Source organism: Aedes aegypti, chromosome 2 (assembly GCF_002204515.2).
Source record: "Aedes aegypti strain LVP_AGWG chromosome 2, AaegL5.0 Primary Assembly, whole genome shotgun sequence".
NCBI lineage: Eukaryota > Metazoa > Arthropoda > Insecta > Diptera > Culicidae > Aedes > Aedes aegypti.
Genome location: NC_035108.1, coordinates 270,231,168 through 270,256,428, shown reverse-complemented (window position 1 = coordinate 270,256,428; position 25,261 = coordinate 270,231,168). Strand labels below are relative to the sequence as shown.

The 25,261-nt window shown below is 39.4% G+C and overlaps 1 long non-coding RNA gene across 1 annotated transcript; it reads right to left on the bottom strand.

The window, feature by feature from the left end:
• Nucleotides 1–204: 204 nt before the first annotated feature.
• Nucleotides 205–24,666, bottom strand: LOC110676587. The gene is made up of 3 exons (XR_002500538.1): nucleotides 24,555–24,666; nucleotides 421–482; nucleotides 205–317 (listed from the first exon to the last, which is right to left on the bottom strand). It is a non-coding gene; the product is annotated as an uncharacterized LOC110676587 (long non-coding RNA).
• Nucleotides 24,667–25,261: the final 595 nt, after the last annotated feature.

Genomic DNA, 25,261 nt, shown 5'->3' with positions numbered 1-25,261 from the left:
ATTTCTAGGTAGGTATATGCATTTGTTCTGATATAAAAGTTATTTCGATATACACCCGATTCTGTTTTTGCACGGATTTTTTTTACACGGCCGTGCAAAAAAAGTTTCCATACATTTTTTTCCGCCAAAACCTTATTTTTGCATGAAACGCCGAGAAATAGTGTTACTTTTTTGCACGGTTTTTGAAATTTTGAACTGAAAACTTTTTTTGCACGGTACGCATCCCCCGTGCAAAAACAGAATCACATGCCATTCCTAATATTTATGATTCGATCTGCGTGACACTCGAAGCAAGAGGAGCAAGGCTTGTTTTGTGTCTGAAAAGAGAAGATCAATTAAATAGAACGAATTAAACTCTAACACGACTATAAAGACTCTTGCCTAGTAGCTTATAATGGAATTAACTCAGAGGATACTTACATACAGTTTTTCAAAGATTTCAATGAACAAATCCACAAATTTCGTGAGCCGTGAACATTGCGCTGAAAAGGAAGAAAATATGCACTGCGTATATATGACCGTTATCAACAAACATATCTAGATCCGTGACTGCTGAAATTTACATAATTTTCTGTAATAATTTACCGAACTCGGTGGTGGATGTGTTTCATTGATATTTTCGGTAAATAAAATTACATCACCGATATACTGTAAATCCATTTACAAAATCTGGTAATATCGCCAAACGATTGCCGAAACAACTGTAAAATTTTAAATTACCGGTCTGTTTCGGTAAATTTCATTACCAAACTCTGAAAGTCTGTTGAGTGTGAATGGATCACATAACGGCCTACTTTTCCTACCACATTAAACAATGCTGAAACCACATTAAGGCGAAGTAGGCCGTCATTGAAATTTGTACTCGTCGTTGATGATTGTAGCTAATTCATCTCACGATTTCGAATCAAAGAAAATCAGTGGTTTTGCATTGGCACAGCTGAAAAAGTATCAGCATACTTTATGCATGTTTGCGCGTACAGTGATACATTTTCAAGTCAATATAAACTATCAAGACTGAGTTTTATCACTTTGAAATGCAAGCTGAAAAGTCATCATTGATGCCAAAAGGAATGACGGGCTACTTAGCCTTAACCCGTGCTGAAAAGTAGCATAAGGGTGCAGAACCACTTGGGCGCTTCCATGATTCACTTTGGCACGGGGGTTTTTCTCGGCCGAATTGTTTTAGGTGTCGGCCAGGGTAGACGCGTCACGCGAAGCGATGCGAAAATTGCCTGGGAAGGAATAACAATTATCAATAATGAAATGTCAAACTCCAAAGGATTTTCGCGTCGCTTCGCGGTAGACGCGTCCCCTGGCCGACACCTTAAACTCTGCAATAAGATGCGCTACAGTACGACGCATATTGTAGCCAAATATGAGCTTTGTAGCTTTGAAAAACCCCCACTGCCGAAGTGAATCAAAAGTGCCAAGAATAGGCTCCCTATTCAGTTCTGTTTTCGGAGTTGCCAAAATAATATCTGAGTGCGTCCATATACCATTCGTTAAATTACTATGGACTTCTCAATGACTTAATCAACTAGCTTCATATTCTACATCCGTCGTCAAGTTTGATTGTAAACATGTCCTTCCTATCGTACCATATACCATATATTAGATCATTTTTTTTCGCAAATTTGTTCGAGGTGGAAAGGAATGACGTCGTCAAGTAGCTGTCAGTTTTCGGAATATATCACCTTCTCAATATAGTACACTGTGATCCGTCGTAAGATCCAAATCCGATTCAGGTGAGGGATTCTGAGTTGGAATCGGATCGTCTAGCAGAAGTAGGGGATGCAATTTACTCTCTGAAAAGTCTTTTTTTCATTTGATCGTTCGTGTCGTGTCGAACTGCTATGACACATGAAGAATTAAGAGAACAAAAATATAGTACCTACCTAGACAATTTTGTGCGGCGTCTTACCTGGTTTGTCTTCGAATGTAGAGGTTGTAGGACAAAAGGTCGAAGGACAGAAGGTCTAATTACAAAATGTCGAATGAAAAAAGGTCGAAGGACAAAAGGCCGAATGGACAAAAGGTCGAAGGGACAACACGTCGAATGCACTGTAAGACCCTTTAAAGGGTAAAAAAGTACCCTCTTTGAGAGAAACTAGTTTAACTCATAAAAAGAGTAAAGGGCCTTTACTCTTTAAAGAGTAAACGGCTTGTACGTTAAATCAACAGGTATATTTTACTCTTTTTCCAGATTGCATAATTTTGTCAAATGGGTGGAAAATACCCTTTTTGTGCTCTTTTCTGGCGAGAATAGCAATGAATTTAATTATAATTTTCTATAACTATTTGTAATAAATAATTAATCAGAAAACAGCTTACCGTAAAATCGGGTGTAATTGATCAGAAGGGTGAAATTGATCATCGTATCACACGATTTTATTTATTCGTAATGGAGCATAAATATCAATGTAAGCTGCAGTAAATGAATGTTGTTTGTCGTAACTATTGTCAAATTGTGTGTTGTGAAGTTTTTTGAGTTGAAGAATGTTTATTATTATGAAAATAATGTAAAATTTTAAAATCATGCACGGTGCAGTATTGACAAACATCTATAAACTTCTATTTCTAAGCAAGGATTTGAACATGGTATAAACCTGAAAGTTTGTGAGGATGCTTGAGATATATCCCTAAACCAGATTTCATTACCAAAACTCGTACCAATTAGTTCAAATGGTTGAAATAATTGAATTTCTGTTAGATATCATTGAATTCCTTAGGAATTCAATTGCAATACATTTAGGCGTTTTACGCGAAATTCTGTAAATTTAACTATTCGTTATTTATTTAAATATTGCATTGTTAAGAATTTGACAAGCATATTCGGATTCAGGGAGCTCAATTTTATCATGTAGAGTTGTTTTGAAAACAAACAATAATGGCATTGACAAGTGATCAATTTCACCCCGAAATGCGATCCCCCGATTTTTTATTTTAGAGATATTTGTTAACACTAATGTAGTGAAATTCTAAGTGAAGCGTGATCGGGAAAGTGTTTAAATTCGGCTACTTAAAAAGGCCAGTCACTACAACTAAAATGACATTTGTTAGAAGATTTCGGTACATGAGTCGATGAGGCTTACCTTCGTACTGGTTTTCCTGCATTTAGTTGTTTGGCATTGTTAACATTCTAGAAAACAGACTAGAAAAACCGTGAAAAATTATCAATTTCACCCGAAATTACGGTATTTTAACAATGGTTTCATTTGATATCATTTCTCATACATATGTTTTACATAACCTTAATCATTTATTCATACACACGCTTTACAAAACTTTGAGCTTATACTGCGACCGAGGTATGGAACTATTGTTATAATTCATATCATTCAAATGGAGTGCGTGTTTATTAGTATTTATTATATGTCTAAAAAGCAATCTTCACTTAAATTTTTTAATGAATTTGAGAAACTTTTATAACAAATCATACAATTTGGGTGATATGTGTAGATCATGTTGTAGTTATCAATCGATTTTGCATTTTATGTCAATTGAGTATGGAACATTAAACAACACGATGTCACTAGTGAACATCAAAATGCATTAGCACACAAATCAACGCTAGCGACAAGTGGCAATTTTTGTTATCGACACTAGCGCCAAAGTGTAAAAGCGGCAAATTTGTAGCGTTCTCAATTTGACGACAGCGCCGCGTAACAGGAGCATAACGACATACCTTGAATGACCAGTACAATGCTTTACACACGCTAACGAGAAAGATGAACGTCTGTTCTCTGTGTTTAAGTATTCAAATTGTATCAATTAAAATACGAACCGAAAGCAACGAACTTTGGCAACACCTAATCTGAATCACTGGCTTCGGCGTCTAGCGGATCTCGGAAAGATTTGGCCAAATTGTTTACTGTTTGCCTGGAACTATTCCTTTTAGTCTGATAGCACATGATTTCAATGAAATCAAGAATCTTTTGCAGTGTAGCAGGTGGCGGCAGTCTGAAGACCGTAAAAGACTTAAACAAAGTGTCCAAATTTGGACGAAAGTTCCAAATTTTACCGTTGAAAAGATTATTGTGCACTCAGTTGCTAACATTTTGATCACACATTTCTCCCATCTCATCTGAAGTTTTTCCTTCTTTTAAATGGTAGCTGTTCTTTAGAATTACCGTTTGAAGCAATAATTTGTATTAAGGCTATTATTTTCCAAACAAAAGATTCATTTTCTGATCGACGGTTGCTATTATTTTGATACTGCAAAGCGGCTTTAGGACATTTGGTCGAATGACTTTAGAACTTTAGAAATTTTCATCGGATCGTTTGGTTCAACAGATAGAAAACCGAATTAGTTTTTTTGCACATTGGACGAACTTATTCTTTTTTGACAAACATTCTTTCCTTCAGAAGTCAATATCGAATCCATCTACATGATCATGATTACCTACGCTTTCCCCAATTTTGTAGAAATTCAAAGGGTAATGTGTCTATTTATTGCTCAACGTTGGAAACATATTGATTTGTTGAATTTATTCTTTCAAAATATCATTTTTTAACAATATCATCGTTCATCGTATATAACTGGTGATCTTTATCCAATGATAACTTCCAGTGTGAGTAGATGAAAAACTTAATTTAACATTATACCATTAAATTCCACTAGAGTTTGTATCCTTTGACAGATACGCGTATTTCGACCTCAACTGTAAGGCCATCTTCAGTGTCTTGTACTAGACTCGACTTGAAGAGAACCATAGTCTGCACACATTATATATTAATGCTAGGTATAAACGTATTTCACTACCCATTATTTTTTTTGACGTTGGATAACGTCTTACGGCAACATACTGGGGTACAATTTCGAAAAACGAAAAATCGCTCGCGTCACGAAAAGTGGTTAGATTTTGAGTGTTAATAACTTTCTAACTCCCGCATATATTTTCAAGATTCTTGCACCAATCGATTGGAAATCTTTCTACGAATCTACTCCAATTATGAAAATTATTGATTTGCATGACTAAACTATTGAAACATTGATAAATATCGAAGCATGTCTTATTTTTCATAGAAAAGCACATTGTTCTTGCTATTATAAGGTTTTGACGTTTTGAAGTTTACATGTGCCGTAATTTCGGGTGAAATTGATCATTTTTCATGTTTTTTCTTGTCTGTTTTCAATAATGTTGAAAATGCCAAACAACTGAATGCAGGAAAACAAGTACGACGGCCTCTTTGGCACATGTGCCAAAATTTTCTAACAAATGTGTTTTTAGTGCTAAAAATCAACCTCTAAATAAAAAATCAATTGTCAATGCGATTATTGTTATTTTTTAAAACGACTCTAAATAATGAATATGAGCTCTCTGAATCCGAATATGCTTGCTAAATTATTAATAATGCAATATTTTAAGAAATAATGAATAGTTAATTTCAAGAATTGCGATGAAAACGCCTAACTGTAGGCAATTTTCTGAGGAAATCCCTGATGTCTCAGAAATTTAATTATTTCAACTGAATGAGCTAATTTTTACGAGTTTAGACAAACTTTACTTACTTTGAATAATGCCGTTGTCGTCGTCACTACCTACATGTAAATGCACACAGAGAAGACTCGAGCGACGGGAATCTAGGTAAAACTTTGGTTGCCATTTATCTACGTTGAAAACTAATCAAGCAAAATTATAATTGATAAATAAATAAATTATTTAATCAATTAATAGTAATAGGTGAAATGTCTCTGGTTTACGCCGAATGCATTGTTGTGACCCGTATATTTGAAATTGTGCTGCAATTCAATTTAAACGCGTTCTCCACGGATACGACGAGTCAGCTGGATGTCCTTCGGCATGATGCTGACACGCTTGGCGTGGATTGCGCACAGATTGATATCCTCAAACAAACCGATCAGTTAGGCCACTTGCTTCCTGCAGGACCATGACGGCCGAGCTCTGGGATCGCAGATTTGTCTCTACATTTCCCCGGATACCACGGCGAAGCAGAAGAAGTTCTTCATGGTGCAGAACTTCTTCGAGTATCAAAAGGAGATCATCGGTTTGAGCAAAGAGGAGAACATGGAGTTCGCGGACTTCATGGAGAAGTACCTCAACCACAAACTGGCTTCGGAACCTACTAAATCAACCAATCTTAGTGGATCATGCGTGAACCTAACGTTCAACCGGAATATTTGATATGGGAGCAAGAGTTACCGTTCATGCTTCTTCTTCCATCGACCGATTCTATCGGTGTTGAAGTGTTAATCGAACCAACCAAATAATAACACACAATGTCCATAATAGGTCAGAATTGACATGCAACACATAGTATGATAATTGATTGAATTTTGATCAGTAGAAATCTTTCATAAGCTCGTGACGGTTTCAAGCCAGGCAATAGAAGAAGCTAACGTTATCCAACGTCAACTTGGCGGTTGTATCTCGGAAATAACCTCTTACTTTTTTTACTTAAAATTTATGAGCTTTTAGGTACATTCCATCCCTCTTTTGTTGAACATTTAAAAGCTGAAAGGTACATCACGGGAACGATTAGTAGGTACCAAGTTGAATAGCCATGTATTGCCGTTGCCGTTGTCTCTGTTGAGTAGCGTCGTAGGTTCCTGACTCTCCGCCACATCCAGTTTCCAAGGAGAAGAAACATTTCTCAAAATTTTGATATCGACCGTCGTTATTGTAGGGGAACTTACGTATTGTCGGCAGTCTAAGCAGCTGAACTTTGAGGAGGGCAATTTTACGCAACAATAGTGCACAACAATTAGCAGCAGACACCTTAACTACACTTAAGCACTCTTCATTTGTTAATTATAATACACAAAACACTATTTTATTCTCTTAATCTTCTATTTTTCCTCACCAAAGTCACGAGGCACTTGTTCTTTTATCGGCAATGCAATTACTATTGTCGGCAACAAAAATGTTCGCTTCGGCAATCCAAAACTGCGCTAAAACTAGTTTATGTATTGGTAACATTTCGTGTTTGTTGACAAATCCTGAAATTAAACGTCACTTATTATGTTCTACTCGTTGAAAGGGCCAATGCAGAAAAATACAGACTACACTGAGAACAGAATTGCAGTTATAAATAGAATACCAGAGAGTCAAGTTGAATACACTAAATTTGTGCAGACTAAGGCACGTTCGTAACGCTCTATGGGGAGGGGGAGTAGGCTCAAACGTTGCGGCTCAAACACAAAATTTATTTTTTTTCATGCAAAGTCCGTTGTGGAGGGGGTAATGGTTGAAAATTGTACATTTTAATGTTATGTCATAAATGGACGCTGCCTAATTTCGTCTTCATTTATTTTATCGAATATTTTTTTGTATTCAATCTCACTATGGCAGCATTTCGGCTGTAAAAATTGCCATGCGATGGTCTTGCAGCAAGTGCGAATCAAGCCTAGAAGCGTGACGTCATAGTTAATTGATTCATAATATTGTGCTCTGCAAGAAAAATCCACGGAATACGATTATCGAATTACTTGAATTTCAGACTTGCGTTTGAATGGGTTACATGCATGCCCCTATTCGCTACTCACACTATTCTTTATTAGGGTGTGGCTTATTTTTCGAAAGCTCTCAAAACCAAAAATTCTTGTACTCTTATGAACTCGAATCATATTAGAAGAGAGACCTCTAAGTTTGAGCCAAAAATATTAAGATTTAGAGGGGAGCGTCTTGAAGGTAAATTTTCAAGTTATAAAAAATAACTTCCGTAATTTGGAACCAATTTTGAAACTTTCAGCACCATTATGTTAAAAACTAAATTTATGAAAACTTTGTAGAATATCAAATTTGTTTAAAATCAAAACTAGTTTCAATAAAAAGTAGTTTACTCTAAATGTTTCCTCATTTTACTAAAATAATATCTTTGTTTGACCATAACTTCGTGAATACTCAACCGATTCCAAATCTTTTTGCATGGTTTGGAAGCTAACATAATTGTTTTCATACTTTTCATACGCCACATTTCACTAAAAAAATGATTTGACCAAGTTATTCAACAAAAACTTTACAAAACCATGATTTTTAAACGAAAAACGCAAGTTTTTTCATTTAATTTATGTCAGTTAAACAATATTTTTAAAGCTGAAACTGGTTTTCCTCATTTATTAAACCTTTGAAAAGGACTTGTCAACAATTTTTTAATAAATTTGAAACAATAATATTTTTTCTCATGTTAAAAAATACAAGCCCTATTCAACTCGTAATTAAAACAAAATGCTTTATAAACACAAGTTTTATAAGAAAAATGTAATTTTTGGCAAAAAAAACATAAATAACCCAAATAAATTCGATTTTTTCTTTAAAAAATCATGTTTTTGGGTAGTTTTTGTTACAAAACTAAGCCAAAACCATTTTTTTAAAAAAATGTGTTGCATGAATAGGATGGTAACAACTATTTTTTGCTTCAAAAACATGTATGTATCAATATTTGAAATAGGTTGAGTATTTATGAAGTTATGATCAAACAAATATGAATTTTCCATTAAAATGAAGAAAAAATTCGAGAAAACTACTTTTAACAAAGACTTGTTTCGATTAAAGACAAATTTGATGTTTTTAAAAGTTTTCATAAAATTTATTTTAAAAATAATGATGCTAAAAGTTTTGAAATTGGTAAGAAATAACAGAAGTTATGGTGACTTCACTGAAGGCCATTTTTTATAACTTGAAAATTCACCGTCAAGACGCATGCGCCACCCATAAATTGTTAATAGGATAAGAAATATAATTTAAGTAAAGTACATAATATTAAGTTTTCAGTCTGTGTGACCTGTAGTCAAAGACGGCGAATAAATAAATAAATAAATTTTAATATTTTTGGCTCAAACTTTGAGGTTTCTCTTCTTATATGATTTGAATTCATAGGAGCACACAAATTTTTGGTTTTGAGAACTTTTGAAAAATAAGCCGCACCTTAGTGTCTATGTGCAAAAAGTCGCTAAAAGGTAACGCGAAATAGAAAATTCTACAGGCTATTTTTAAATTTTTTACGTTCATATTATTCTCAGTGTATGAGAAAATCAGAATAGGTCCTTTGCAAATCAATGCACTTATGACTTGACACAAAAACATCATCCTCTGATTGCCTGTAGAACAACAGGAGTGTTGCCAAAATAGTTAACCTATTGAAAGACGTATATTTTATATGTTTCTCTGTATATTGAAGATTATGCACTACAATCTTCAAATAAGAAAGTATTAAAAGGCTCAATTGTTACCAATGCATGCTATGTTGCCTAATTGCAATAAATTTATTAGTCATGTTCGTTTTTTTCTGTCAATTTAAATCGTGAATAATAAATACACCGCAATTGAATATGGTTTTCTGGCAACCTGGTCCCGTAATAAAAAGTGATTGCCGAGGAAATCAAAGTGCATTAATTTTAATTTGCGACTCAAAGCATACAAATTAAGTATATTCGAGTGCTTTATATACAAATCAAAAGTTCAATAGTGCATTAAGTGATCGATGTGTAGCTTTTGTGAAAAAATTGGCGTTGGAGCGGAGAATTGGACCTATTAAAGTGGTGAGTTTTTGTAAGTTGTTCTTGTGTTGTTTTATTCGGCAGCTCAAGAATGACGATAATTTCGTAAGCATTTATTTCATTTAATGATAAAATCCATGCTATATAATATTTTTGTGAAAGATGTGATTTACATGGAAGATTATAGTTCAAGGAATATGTTGAGTACATTGAAGTTAACTCTGGCTCCGTAGATAAATTCAAACAAGGACGATAAGTTAGTGCTGCCGAAGCCATCATTTACCCTATGTCCTTCTGAAAAGATATGTTCTGCCACCTTAAATTTGAAATCGTATGTCATCCTCTTGTCTATCGTCTTCTGAGCTTTTCCTATTTCCGCTAAGTATTCCTTGAATCTAACCTCGAGAGACCGCTTTGTTTGACCAACGTAGACCTTGCTGCAGTGGGAACAGCTGATTTTGTAAACACCAGCCTTGTTTAGTGTGTTTACCGGATCCTTGGTAGAGCCTAACGAAGTTCTAAGTTGGTTGTCTCTGCTGGAAAATACCAAATCGATTCCGAAATTCCTTAGCTTTGGGCGGAGCTGTTTGCTGATGAGTACGTCGTATGGGATGGAGACTCTCTTCATGGGTTCGGTGATAGGGGTTAGCGTCGTCAAAGCATTCCGAATTTGCTGTCTTTCCTTTTTGTCGATGATGGCTTTTATCGTCCTTTCCTTGTATCCGTTGATCCTTGCCGTCTCGTAGATATATTCCAGTTCCTTGGTCTTTCCGTCTTCGCTGAGGGGTAGAGTCTGGATCATGTGGTGAAACGCTGCATCTTATGCTGGAACGAATGATTCGATGTGTAAGGGATAACTCGCTGGGTGTTTGTAGGCTTCCTGTAGATTTCACAGTTGTAAGTTGAACATTCTTCCCTGGTGACAAGTAGATCTAAAAATGGTAGTTTTTCATCCTTCTCCTCCTCGTGGGTGAACTTGATATCCTTGTGTACGCTGTTGATTGTATCCAAAATTTTATCCAGATCGTTCCGCTTGATAACGCTGAAAATGTCGTCGACATATCTTCACCATTTATCCAGTAATACTCCTTGTTTCTTTAAATTTTCCTCAAAATTCGCCATGAATAGTTCGCACAAAAACGGGGAGAGAGGGTTTCCCATGGGGGCTCCTTTCGTCTGTTTGTAGAAATTTCCTCGAAATTGAAAGTAGTTTTCGTCCATGTACAATCTTGCCAACCTCATGTATGTCCTGACCTTTCCTTTTCATGCTGCATCCGTCCTTTGGGGTAATAACCAGTCCTCGAGAAGGTTTAGGGAATCCTTTACTGGAACGCTGGGGAAAAGAGCCGCTACGTCGAATGAAACCATCATCTCGTCATCCTCGATGTGTCCTGATTCTAATAGTTTCTGGGAGAACTCCTGGGTGTTTTTAACTGACCTAGTGGGGAATGGATTCGGCATACTCTAGAATTCCTTGACTCACCATTTCGCCAGTTTATGAGTGGGGGATCCGTCAGCCGAGATGATTATATATATATAGATATATTCCAGTGTGAGTTCTTGGAAATTTTATTATCTATCAAACTTTGTCCACGCGTGATGAAGAATTTGAATGCGGGGATCAAACCTGATACAGTTGGGCATAAAACAAATTAGGCACCTTGAATTGTTTGGGAACGATTTTGACAAAATGCGTCAAAAGTTCCGCCTGTAGGTTACGTGTTTCTATTCATGGTGAATTATTGTTTCCAGCTAAATTACATTCCTTGGGTAAACCTGTGGCTTTGAAAACTAAGTCAATGATTTCGATTGATAATAAGTTGATAATTAATTGTGTTACCCTCTGTATCGCGTGAGATGAGACGATTCGACTTTGGCGACAAAAGTATCCTTAAATATCATCACATAGTGTTCCTAATCATAAAAAATCATCACACAGTGAAGGCTTAAAGTTTGTTCAAGAAATACCAGTACACCAATGCAGATTACTTGCACTCTATCATGCTGTTCTAGCAAATGTAACCTCCAGCAACAGCACTTACCACACATGCTTTCCTCTTTTTTAAGGACCCCACTGTTTATTAACGGCAGAATATCACTCTCTAAAGTAATGTGGAAATCCATATTCAACTAAATGTTTGACCAAAATCTCTCCAATCCAATATCATATGCTTCTTATGGCAATAAATTTTTTCGACCAAATGTCCATTCGATCGAATGTACTTTCGACTAAATGACATTCATGTCCAAATGTCATAGATTCTCCAAAGCATAGATAATTACTCTATTAGCCTTCTATTTGATACATTTTCAATAGAGATTTGTCCTTCTTTTAAACATAGGCTGTTCTTTTGGAGTTATACATTAAAGTGATTTTATACTGTTTAGATACTTGTATCAACGATTATTTCTTCTTTTAAAATCGGCTGTCTCTCATAGATTTCACATTTACCTCTTGCCTGTATTTTTTTTTTTAAATAAAATGTTGCCTTCTTATACATATCGACTGTTCTTCATGCTTTAGAGTGTTTATGGGCATTTAAATTGCATTTTTAACAAAGGATTTACCGTCTTTTAAAGTTTGCTATTTTTAGGGCTATGCATTAGAGTTTTATCTGACTGTTGGTTTCGACTGATTTCAATTACCATCAGAGACTAATAATCATCCTTTTTCTGGAATTACGTACCAACTAGGGTAGGGTCTGCTTCTCAGCTTCTAAAGCATGATCATTTTTGCATTTGTGTATCATGCTTTTTATTAGGAGATGATCTGCAACTCGTACCGTGAGTAGATAATTCAAGGAATGCGGGTGTGATGTCGCAACACCGACGACCTGAAATCTACCCATGCTCTGAATTGAGGTTTACGGAAACCATATACATTGCTCTTGGACTCAGATTCATTTCTGTTCAGATCCACCTGATGGTATTACTCCGAGAAGAGGGTATTGCATATAGCACTTTAACAAATGCAGCAGAAAAAGCCTAGGCAATTTGATTCTCCTAGTCGCCTTTAACATTGTTACAGGGAACCAGCCTCGACAGAGCGTACCATCTAACGAGTGGCTTGCACCTCGATGCACCTAGAATTACATAATTCTCAGGAGAACAGTAACGAAGAGTCTGCTTAGTAACGAAGAGTCTCTACAACTATTTTTACCTCATTATGCAGTTGTCTAGATGGTGTACGTGATATGGTCGAAGACACGCGACCCAGGAGTTACAATTTCGATTCTAGTTTCAACATTTTGTCTTCACATCAATTATTGCGCTGTTTTTGAACAGTGCATGCGACGGAGCGCATGAGACGCATTGAGAAATATCTCAAGAAAAACGAGGAACACCAGCATAAGTCGTACACAGTAACTCTGGATCCACTACGACTTGAAAAGTCTAACAAAATTTCACCCCGAAAAGATCGTTGACTAGCTGAAATTGAACCTCCCTCAGCAGGTCTTTCTGACCGTTTTCGTCACGTCTGTTTTAACTGTAGCGCTTGGGCTTGGTTTAGTGACTACTTGCTTTTTTATCTACAGCCTTTTGTTCTCCCTAAATTTTTGTCCATTCGACATTTTATGCCATTCGACTTTTTGTCCATTCGATCTTTTGCCTAGGGGGAGGACAGCATTGCTCTGAGCAGGCTATGCGACATCGAGCAACTTTGAGTTACTCACAATTGCTCAGAAATCAGCAACGAAGCAGTCAATGCATGACTCCTACCATAGACATTGTAATGCTCTTAATGTAGATATGCTTTAAATTGCATCTGAAATGTTTGGTACAGGAGTTCAATACATTGGGATTTGATAAGAGCAGTTCTTATCAATTATCGTTTCAAATAAAGTGCAATTATGCGTTTTTTTTTAAATAATTTCTAGTACGATCTGTCTGAAGGCTGACTAATTGTATTAAAGATTTGAAAAACTTTCCGTTCGTAAAAAAATATTACCTTTACTACATTTAAGCAATAAATGACAGCCATGTGGTGTAACATTTTCTAAACATCAATCAATTGATTAAAGGCTCCTTCAAACAGATCAGTATACAGTCAAACCTCCATGAGTCAATATTGAATGGACCATCGACTCATAAAAATATCGAGTCATGGAACAGCTATTCTTTGGAAAGCCGTTTGAAGGGACCATCATAGTAACCATGATTTCATGTTTTTAGTGTGGTTCCATGTGTCGATATCGAGTAATGGAACATCGACTCATGGAGGGATGACTGTATTTGCCGCAGTTCTGTTTGTATTACTTTGTATTTGTTGGGGAACTAAGTACCTTCCTTGCAACTTCGATAGCCACCTCCGAATAGCTCTCCAACACTCGGCAATAAATCCAGACCAGAGGGCGAATGAAGGGCAATCCAATCGGGACACAAATTGTTGGAGTTTTCTTGGATTTTTAACAGCTATTATTCAACACACGCGATTACAAGGCATCACTACACATCTAAACGTTTATTTGGCACTTAACAACACTACATTAAATAACATTCAATCGACATTTATTCCTTAAATTCTAATATTTCTCTTACGGCTAACACAGATTAAAAGAAGACGAAATTGCGCGCGCGGGCTCCATGCTCGTATGGTGGTTGTAGGTAACTAAACTAAAATTACTGGATACTGGTGGTCCTCTACCCGATCGCTCCATGCGATGTTTTAAAAATTCGGATTGAGAAGACAAATCTCTCAGCTTCTGTTAGAGTAAATCTCCACAAACTCCTAATAAATGATATACATGGATATCTTGCGATGCTCTATCTGCTCTGAACTCTCCCGATTCTCTCATCATCTATCCCTCTGATACTGCTACTGTCTGACCATGCTATCTAGCATCTCGATCGCTGCTGCCGATATTGGGTCGAGGCAATGGATGTTTGTTGCATCTTGTTTTGTAGGTCAGCTGCAGTATTCGAACATAGATACAGGGTTGGAGTCAACGGGGGCAAGGGTCTGTCGCAGACATTCTCACCCACCCAGAAATAACTCATTTCTGAAAATAAAAGAATCCTCTTCTGTCGGGAAAGGAAGGAAGGAAGGTTGGGTATATGCTGACTATTGTTTCGACATAAGCTGCTGATCATCATCGGGTGTAGGCAATAAACAAAGCCTCTCAACTGCCCGTTTCATTAAACCGGTGGCAGTTTTCAGTGTAACTACTCGAACTATTCCGTCATCCCCGGGATGCAGTTGTACAATCCGACCCATCCTCCACTTCATCGGAGGCAGATTTTCATCTCGTATAACAACTAGTTTACCCACTTCAACGTTGATTGCTGGTTTCCAGCGTTTGCTTCTTCCCTGCAGCTGGCACAAATACTCCCTGCGCCACCTCTTCCAGAAATCCTGAAGCATTCGCTGCATTAGCTGGTAATGCGATAAACGATTTAAAGGGATGTCTTCTAGATTAGGTTCAGGAATGGATTGCAAGGAGGAGCCAACTAGAAAATGTCCTGGTGTCAATGGCTCTAGGTCAATAGGATCATCAGACATCGGTGTTAATGGTCTCGAATTAAGACAGCCTTCAACTTGAATTAGGAGTGTGTTGAAATCCTCAGGTGATAGTGGTGTTTCTCCAACAACCTTAACCAAATGGCTCTTTGCCGAACGGACAGCTGCCTCCCAAAGTCCCCCGAAATGTGGTGCACTGGGTGGATTGAAATGCCAATTAATTCCGATTTCAGCACATTCTTTCGTGACCTTTTTTCGATGATCCGCATCTCTCAGCAACCTTAAGAAGTCTTGCATTCTATTTCTAGCACCAACAAAATTTGTGCCGTTATCCGAATAGAGATCATGACATATTCCTCGCCTTGCTACAAAACGTCGTAGAGCTTGAAGAAATCGGTCTGTACTTAAATCTGACACTAGCTCTACGTGAACCGCTTTTGTACAGAGACAAATAAAAATTGACGCGTACATCTTCACTACAGGTCGTCGAGGAGCGGGTCTGATCAAAAACGGACCAAAATAGTCTACTCCAGTATGCGAAAAGGGCCGAGAAACCGTAACTCTCGGTGCAGGAAGCTCTCCCATGAACTGCTGAATCGCTGAAGGTTTTGCACGAAAGCATTTCACACATTTGTGCACTATGTTCCTTACTACGCTGCGTCCACCCAATGGCCAAAAACGTAGGCGAACAACTCCGAGCAACAGTTGCGGTCCTGCATGTAAGAGTTGTAGGTGATAATGTTCCAAGATCATTCGCGTTAACTTATGTCGAGCAGGGAGAACCATAGGATGCTTCGTGACTTCGCGCTCTGCGGAATGACCTAGCCGTCCGCCAATTCGGATAACTTGATCGTCCGAAATATATGGGTTGAACCACCGGAGTGGAGATTTCCTCGACACAGTCTCCGCTTTAGAGAGAGCCTTCCACTCATCAGCGAAAATCTCTTGTTGTACACGCCGCACGATGGTAAATTCTGCCCTTCTAAGATCCTCAGTTGACAGAAACTCCATAGGGTTCCTGTTTTGCGATTCTGTCCTCAGCAGCTGCATAAACCGTAGCCATATTGCTGTTTTCCGGATGAGATCGGAATATGATGAAAACCTTTCCAAATACCACTCATTGAATCCACCGTTCACTGAAGCCGTGCAAACCGCTGTTCGTCGTCTTTCCTCGTCGGCTTCTTCTGATGACATTCTGATTGAGGAAACAGGCCAGCAGTTTGATGTTTCCTTCAACCAATCTGGTCCCTCCCACCAGAAGGAGTTATTAACGATGTCTTTTGGTGAAATTCCTCTGGAGATAAGGTCCGCCGGATTTTGTTTGCCTGATACATGACGCCACTGCGAATATTCTGCAATTTCTTGGATTTTGGCGACCCGGTTCGCTACAAAAGTGTTCCAGACATTGGAAGGGGCTTGTATCCATCGTAGAACGCACGTTGAATCAGTCCAAAAGTAACATTCAACGGGAACTCTAATGGAATCTCGAACCTTCTCGTATAGCTGCGCTGTCAGTAGAGCACCGCATAGCTCCAACCTGGGGATTGACTGCGTCTTTAGAGGCGCCACCTTGGATTTGGAGGACAACAGCCGAACTTGAAGTTTCCCTTCCGAATCTTGACTACGTAAGTAGACACATCCACCGAATGCCTTATTTGAAGCGTCGGAAAAGCAATGAAGCTCAACCAAAACTGCTTCCGGGATCATGACACAACGATCTATACGAATATTGTTGAACAAATGCAACTCCTCATAGTATTTTCTCCACAGCTCACCCACCGTCTGAGGTAGTGTCTGGTCCCACTCTAGTGTTTCGCCAGCTTCGTTCCGGATCCTCCACAAAAGCTGCATAATGATCTTGGCTGTAGTTATTACAGCACCTAGTAGTCCCAAAGGATCGAATAAACTGGCGATTATAGACAGAACCTGCCGTTTTGTTGGCTGATGGGTTGAATTCCAATCCGGGATAGAGAACTGAAATCTTAGCTGATCAGTGATTGGCATCCACGTTAAGCCCAGAGCTTTGACAGTCGGATCAGGGTCAAAGTTGATCCCTTCCGATACTCGAATCGCTAAACAATCCTCAGAAACACTATCCAATACATCCGGAATATTTGATACCCATTTCCGAAGTTGGAAACCTCCCCTTGATGTCATCTCGATGAGTTGCTCGCATAATTTTTGTGCAGCTGCTTCCGTATCCGCTCCTGTGATAACATCATCCATATATGTATCCTCCTTGATCGCCTTAGCAGCCATTGGAAACTGTTCTCCTTCCTCAATCGCCAGCTGATTTAACGTACGCGTTGCCAGAAACGGTGCAGGCTTCGTCCCGTACGTGACAGTATCCAGCTCATACACGTCCACCTTGTCTACCGGATTGAAACGCCACAGTATGCATTGTAGCGGCCTGTCCGCTTGTACGATGGATATTTGCCGAAACATCTTCTCCACATCGGCTACCAGCATGATTTGCCTTACGCGACTCCGAAGCATAATCGATCGCAAGTCCTCCTGTACAATCGGTCCCACCAGCAGAGCATCGTTGAGCGAAACGCCGGACGACGTCTTGCACGAAGCGTCGAACACCACGCGGACCTTGGTGGTTGTGCTTGCTTCCTTAATGACCGGATGATGAGGCAAATAGCACCGTTTCAAATTATCGCCAATTTCTTCTACTTTCGTCATGTGTCCCAGTTTAGCATACTCTGCCATGAACTCATGATACTGCTCGCACAGACCAGCATCCCTCGCCAATCTGCGTTCCGTGCCTTGAAGTCGCCGAAATGCGATGTCCCGTGACTCGCCCAATTTGGAGATTGCATCTTCATCCTTTGGCAACGAAACAGTGTATCGACCATCGGATTCCCTACGAACCGATTTCCGAAAGCTCTCCTCACACTTCCTTTCTTCCAGCGAAAGCAGCTTAGAAACGCCAACCTCTTCACTAGCCCAGAACCGTGCTACTAGTTTCTCCAATCCTTGTGTAGTTGCCGTGCTACAGTTGATGCGAAGGCCTTGAGTAGGATTTGTCAGGCCTCCGCATACCACCCAACCGAACACAGAGTCGTTTAGTGCCGGTAGTTGATCTCCGAGGGGAATTCTTCGGCCAGATCCGAAGAAGTCAAAAAAGTGTTCGATGCCCAACACCATATCCACCGATCCTGGATTGAAAAAGGCAGGATCTGCCAAATTGATTCCATCAGGCACCGCCCATCCTTCAATATTCACCTTCGCCGTAGGTAAATCCACCGTGATTCTTGGTAGAACGAGGAAGCTCATGTTTTGCGAGAAAGCCGTAACTCGCGAACGTACCATTGCAGAAACCTTATGCTTCACCTTCGTTGATGCATGCCCAATACCAAATACTGATACATCTACCCTTTCTCGGTGTGTCCTGAGACGTTGACTCAACCGTTCTGCGATAAAATTGCTTTCGGAACCTGAATCCAACAAAGCACGAACCGGAAATCGACCACCCTCGTCATCTTCCACGATAACGACCGCGGTGGCCAATAAAACCTTAGAGGAGAACTGTTGAGTAGTCCCAGAGACTGTTGTTTCTGTGGCTACCATGTTAACCACCTGGGAGGATGTAGAAGGAGATGGTTCATCCGATTCGGTTCGTGGAGGAGGATTATTATTCCCAACAGCAGTAGTAACCTTCACCGAACCAACCCTATTCTGCTTGAAGCATACCATTGTGTGATGTCGACCCTTACAATTGCGACAGAAATACTTCGATGAACAATCCCTCGCTAGATGTCCAGATCTGAAGCAGTTTCTACATAGCTGGTTTGACCTCAGCACCTCATCTCGCTCTCGCACCGACAACCGTTGGAAGGAAGAACACTGGTAGAGTTGATGATCTTCCTTACACATCACACATCGTCCCCCAGACGACTGCACAGAACCGTAGCTGGCCTTCACAGCTGACGATTTCTGCCTGAACGGTTGTTGCTGAAAACCCTTAGAGTCCATAGGTTTCGTTGGTAATGCTTCTAAGATTCGGATTCTGCGATGGAGGAAATCCGAGAGATCTGCCAATGTATCTTGATCCTTAGTTGAGGAATATTCCTCCCAGCCTCGGCGAGTTACCGGATCCAAACGTGTTGTGAGCAAGGTAACTAACAAAAGGTCCTTGTAATCCTCCGGTTCGATCACCTGATCTAAATTCTGCACGACCTTTTCGAAGCCATCGATGAGAGTATGCAAATCCGCTACCGATTCTTTGGATAACGATGGCAAATTGAACAAAAACTTGCACCTGTCGCTTTTTCAATTGCTTGCTGTTGTCATACCGTTTCAACAGCATGTCCCACGCGATTTGGTAGTTCGTTCTGGTTATCTTTAAGGAATCAATCAAGCTCTTTGGTTCCCCTTGAAGACATCCCTTGAGGTAGTGGAACTTCTCCACCTCCGGTAGGTCCGTCTTTCGATGGATGAGTGAACAGAACAGATCGCGAAAGCTGATCCATTCATCAATGTCCCCGTTGAAAACCTGGAGCTTGATTTGGGGCAACCGTACGTGGTCTAGGGAACCATGACCATGTCCTAACGTCTCATTTCCTCGCATCGAATGATCAACCTCATCTGGATCCTCCAGTTCCTTGGCCCTATCCATCAAAAGGCCTTACAATGGTAGTACCTATCACTGTAAACTATCCTAGCCTTTTCAAACGTTTCATCCTCATCCTCAAAATCGTCATCGGTCTGAACTTCTACCAGGGTCTCGCCATATCTCTCCCACAACTCATCAAGTTTTTGCAAACGAACGTTCACCTGGTTTGCAGTAGTAGTCGGCTGGTAATCATTCACAAACCTCCAGATGTCGTCCAGGGATGTTTGAATATTCTTAAGCTGGACCATCAACAGCTTAAGGGTAGGCGGCTTCTTCCTTTGTGGTGGCGCCATGGTACGTATACGATACTCGAACCGGTAAATAAATGATTTGGATAGTGTAGAGATCCGAAAAGTCCAAGGCTTCGGCAGACATATACTGTTGAAGCCTACCTGACAAAACAATATGCTGTACTAGTATCAACTACACCCGTCCAAAGTTGAAGAACCACTGATGTGACGTCATACACCATTCGCCGCAGTCCGACTCGTATCCGTTTGAATGTGAGATGAGAGGAAGTAAAACACCAACTGTAGTAACCAGAAATCGACTTCGGCAGACATATACTGTTGTCGCTCACCTATGAGAACAAACAGCAACAGCTAACTTGGTTCCAGGAAACTCGTTGCTCCCGATCGAAAAGTCAATTCCACTCAGTCAGCTCGTCAGCAAATTATGGTGTAGAAATAGGATCCAAAGAAGAGGGGGGATTGCATGTAGTAATCAAACACAACGCTTCGGCAGAACATATACTGTTCAAACTAACCCATGTAATCGGTAATTGCACCAATCCAAATCCGAAACAACCAGGAAACATTCAAAGGCATCCAGACTCTCGCAGCAGAATGAGACAATTGTTCTTATACGAACAGTTTTGCTCAGGGATTGCGTGGCAAATGATTTGAAGAGGATTCAAAATTTGATTTAAAATGTGTGTATTATCTTAAGTCCCGCCTCGGAGACATATACATATTCTTGTCACTCACCACACAAAATGTAAATCGATGCTACCTCTTCTTGCTGCTCGCTTATCCATCTCCCCAGATTGATAGATTGGCCAAAATCGAATCAGTTGATTCTCGATGATGTCACCACGATGCTCTCAGATAGTCTTAGTCCTTTCGCTGGATGCGGGGATCATTGATGCACTGTCGTTTGTCTCGTAGAAACAGAAACCCCGAAGAAATGGAGAAACGTCGAAATGTGGGTGTTAGAATTGAAGACTCGCTAGCAACGACTGGACATATACTGATCTAAATTATATTTACCTGGAAAAGTAAATCTGGTACTGGATCAGTTGTCCAAATCCATTATCGTGTCGATAATCCTACGATCTCCCTGTCGCTTCGTCCGTTGAAGCCGTAGTTTTATCCTTATTCAGTGTTGATCTGGGTATGTGATTCCTCAGGCCACCAAATTGGCCAGATGTAATTGAAATAAAATGCGAAGGCAGTGTGTTAGGATGTGTGCCAATACCTAGCTTCGAATGGACATATTTGTTGTTCCAACTCACCCGAGGAAACAATCCATCCGATGGATGTCCAATCGAAGACAAGTGGTGAAATGAATAGGTCCTTTATCCTAGTGAATCCTTGTGTTACAGTGCAGTGATGGCGCGGTAACAATTCTCGTCTTGTAGTGTAATGGCTTCAGAAGTAATTGTATACAGGGTACTATGGCGATTTCGCATTCAACTCCGGCGGTAATGGCGCTAATCCAAGCCTGCCTATGCTATTGTTTCCAGTTATCCAGAACGTGCTCCCTTCAAGTCCTCACCGGGTCCAACATCCGGCTCGAAGGACCAAAATGTTGGGGAACTAAGTACCTTCCTTGCAACTTCGATAGCCACCTCCGAATAGCTCTCCAACACTCGGCAATAAATCCAGACCAGAGGGCGAATGAAGGGCAATCCAATCGGGACACAAATTGTTGGAGTTTTCTTGGATTTTTAACAGCTATTATTCAACACACGCGATTACAAGGCATCACTACACATCTAAACGTTTATTTGGCACTTAACAACACTACATTAAATAACATTCAATCGACATTTATTCCTTAAATTCTAATATTTCTCTTACGGCTAACACAGATTAAAAGAAGACGAAATTGCGCGCGCGGGCTCCATGCTCGTATGGTGGTTGTAGGTAACTAAACTAAAATTACTGGATACTGGTGGTCCTCTACCCGATCGCTCCATGCGATGTTTTAAAAATTCGGATTGAGAAGACAAATCTCTCAGCTTCTGTTAGAGTAAATCTCCACAAACTCCTAATAAATGATATACATGGATATCTTGCGATGCTCTATCTGCTCTGAACTCTCCCGATTCTCTCATCATCTATCCCTCTGATACTGCTACTGTCTGACCATGCTATCTAGCATCTCGATCGCTGCTGCCGATATTGGGTCGAGGCAATGGATGTTTGTTGCATCTTGTTTTGTAGGTCAGCTGCAGTATTCGAACATAGATACAGGGTTGGAGTCAACGGGGGCAAGGGTCTGTCGCAGACAGTATTATTTGTTTTGCATTTGTAGAAACTTGCCTACAACATGTACTTTTCTATGATATTTATGAGATCAATGCTAAGAAGTCGTCACAAAAAATATTCCACTTAGAAAAAGGCCTCTGACTAGCATTTCCGACTCCGTACGACATTACGCGAAAAATTTTCAGTGCAAGACAAACAAAGCGACACTTGGTTGCTATGTTCACATGAAGCTGAGCAAACCGAGTTACTCAGAGTTACTCAAAAGCTACTCGCGGTGTAGCTCAAGATCAGTAGGCTGTCCCACCCCTTGCCTTTTGCCATTCGACCTTTTGTCCTTCGACCTTTTGTCCTTCGACCTTTTGTCATAGATTCAAATGTAGAATATAGACCAGCAAAGAAGGCGTGAAAATTAGTGACAGTCATTCAAGCCTACGTGATTTCCATATCACAGCCTACGTGATTGAAAAACAGTTACTTCCCATGGATGTGGATTCTCTTGAAATATGTTTCTAGAAATAATACAACTTCAATGATAAATTTGCAAAAAATGAAATTGCAAAAAAATGTTGTGTACAACACGTTGCAAAACTCGATTTTTTCGGCACTCGTCGGCAAGCCTCGTTGAATAAATGTACGACTCGTGCTGAAAAAATCATCATTTTGCAACTTGTTGCATAAGTAAATGTTTTTGAACTAGGTACCACAGACAAACAGACGTCACACTCTAAGCCCTCTCCATCGACCACCTTTTAAACGGTCGATTCAAATATATGGTAGATAGTCAATCCATGGGGGTCTTCGTTAGCCAAGTGGTTAGAGTCCGTGGCTACAAAGCAAAGCCATGCTGAAGGTGTCTGGGTTCAATTCCCGGTCGGTCCAGGATCTTCTCGAAATGGAAATTTCCTTGACTACCCTGGGCATAAAGTATAATCGTACCTGCCACACGATATACGAATGCGAAAATGGCAACTTTGGCAAAGATAGCTCTCAGTAAATAACTGTGGAAGTGCTCATAAGAACACTACGCTGAGAAGCAGGCTCTTTCCCGGTAAGGACGTTAATGCCAAGAAGAAGAAGAGGAAGGAGAGGAAGAAATACTACATGTCAATGTTTCCACAAATCAGCTTAATCAGTACTGTGCCAGTACTTGTTTTAAAAATATAAAGGTTTCAACATTTCATATAAAATATAAAAGTTTCAAGCATTTCCGACTTAACTTTCGATAAAAAGGTCCTAAAAACTGATCAAGTTTACCCCGTATTACGGTACCACATTAGACTGGAACAAATCCGTTTATATATAATTCTATTGGGTATCAACAGTGATAAAAGCAAAGTCTTCTCCACGAGTTGATGCCTGAACGGGCCATTCACAAATTGCATGACGCTAAATGGGGTGAGTAGGTGTCTTCATGGTGTTACAACTCACACAAAATTAATAATACAAAATATGGGGTAGGTGGATATAAAAAATAATTGTTTTTGGCGCTGTGAAATTTGTAAATGATCTCAAACAAGTCATGCATAACATCCATATGCCGTAAGTCGTACACCCTATCCAACATTATTTCGAAAGCTTATGATGGTGAAATAGTCGAAACAAACCAAAGCGCCAAAATGTATGCAAACTTCTCGACAATTTGGTAAGGCATACAGTGTACGAAACCTGCATTTGCGACACAGGTAAGATGAGGGTAATTAAGCCCGATCACCTGTTCATACACAGGATGGGTTGTGTTGCTTGATTAGGAATGTGAAGTGATGATATCTCTGTTTGTCATATTTATGGTTATTATTTCATACTTTTACACATTATTTTGATACTACATGAATTCTAAAAAATCAGATAAGTAGTTATTTGTACTGTTCTAAGCTAGAAAGTATATCTTAGGTTTTCTAGGTATAATATACTCTTATCAAATCTTATTCTGGCTTCAAACAATTTTAGAAATCATCTAAAATGTTGATAAAGCTTAATACCTATACCAATGCCGGCGTTTATCTGCTTGATTATCAAAACTACAAATCTGACATGTTAGTTCCTTGTGGCAGAATTCTGGGCAAATTCCAAATGTCATAGGCATCTACGCTAAAGCACATAGCCTTTTGCGTTGCATCTGTAGTACATAGATCGTAGAAAGTTTTATGGGCAAAATCGTGATCTACGAAATAATCTCCCTCGATTTACCAACTGTGTGTTCCAATTTCACTTTTTGGAGTGGTACACTTTGCATAAAGACGTTTGGCATAAAGAGAATTATATGCCTTCTTGAAAATGCTACTTGTTCTCGTATGAAACGTCTTATTTCGGCCACCCCTGTTTCTTTTAATCATTTAAAACTAACCAAAAACCTCTTTTGTCATCAATTAGTCGTTGAGCAACAGTTGTTTCCATGTTGTGTTTGCCAAAATCGTGTTTCTAATTTATATCACACTAAAACATTGGCTCTATGTTGTGTCCAACGGTGAAAGCTTATTGTGATTTAATCTATGCAAATCCCGAACAAAAAAATTGCATACATACCAAAGTGAATCGTTGCTCCCAATCACGTACGCGTGAGTCATAAATCTTGTTTTCCCGCCGCCGCCGCTGCTAACTGCCCCCATCAAGCGATCACGTCCATTTGTAATCCGTCGTCACCAACGCAAAGCAGTGCATGCGCTGCGCAACTTGCATCAACCGACTCGATCGGTGCACAGTGGCGCCCTTTCATACAAAGATCGAACAAAACTTCAAAAGTAGCACAAATCGATTGAAAATGATGATTTATCAACTTCCAGTTGACGCTAAAAAAATGTTCCAAAAATTAACTTTAAAAGGCAAGTGAGATTCTGGGGTAAGTGGTACCGCAAATGGTAAGATTTTCAAAAGGCTTTTCTTATTGAAAGTTTGAGCCTTGATGATATGATACGATTGAGGCACAATAAATATTGTTTTTTTTTTTATTATTTTCATGTGAACTATGCAATAACGAGCGTTCAGTAAAAATGATAATGTCCTACGTGTTTTTCTTCTTCTAGAAATCCATCTTCGATTGATTTGGTCTTAACCGACTCTAGTCATCTTTGTAGTTACGAATGCTGATTTTGATTCTGATCATGTCCCTGTTACATTTCAAATACCCCATGAAGCGATTCTGAATCCTATGAGCTCCACTTTCAATTATTTTCGAGCCGACTGGAATATATATGAAACATATATTGACTCTAACCTTGATGTTAACATTTCTT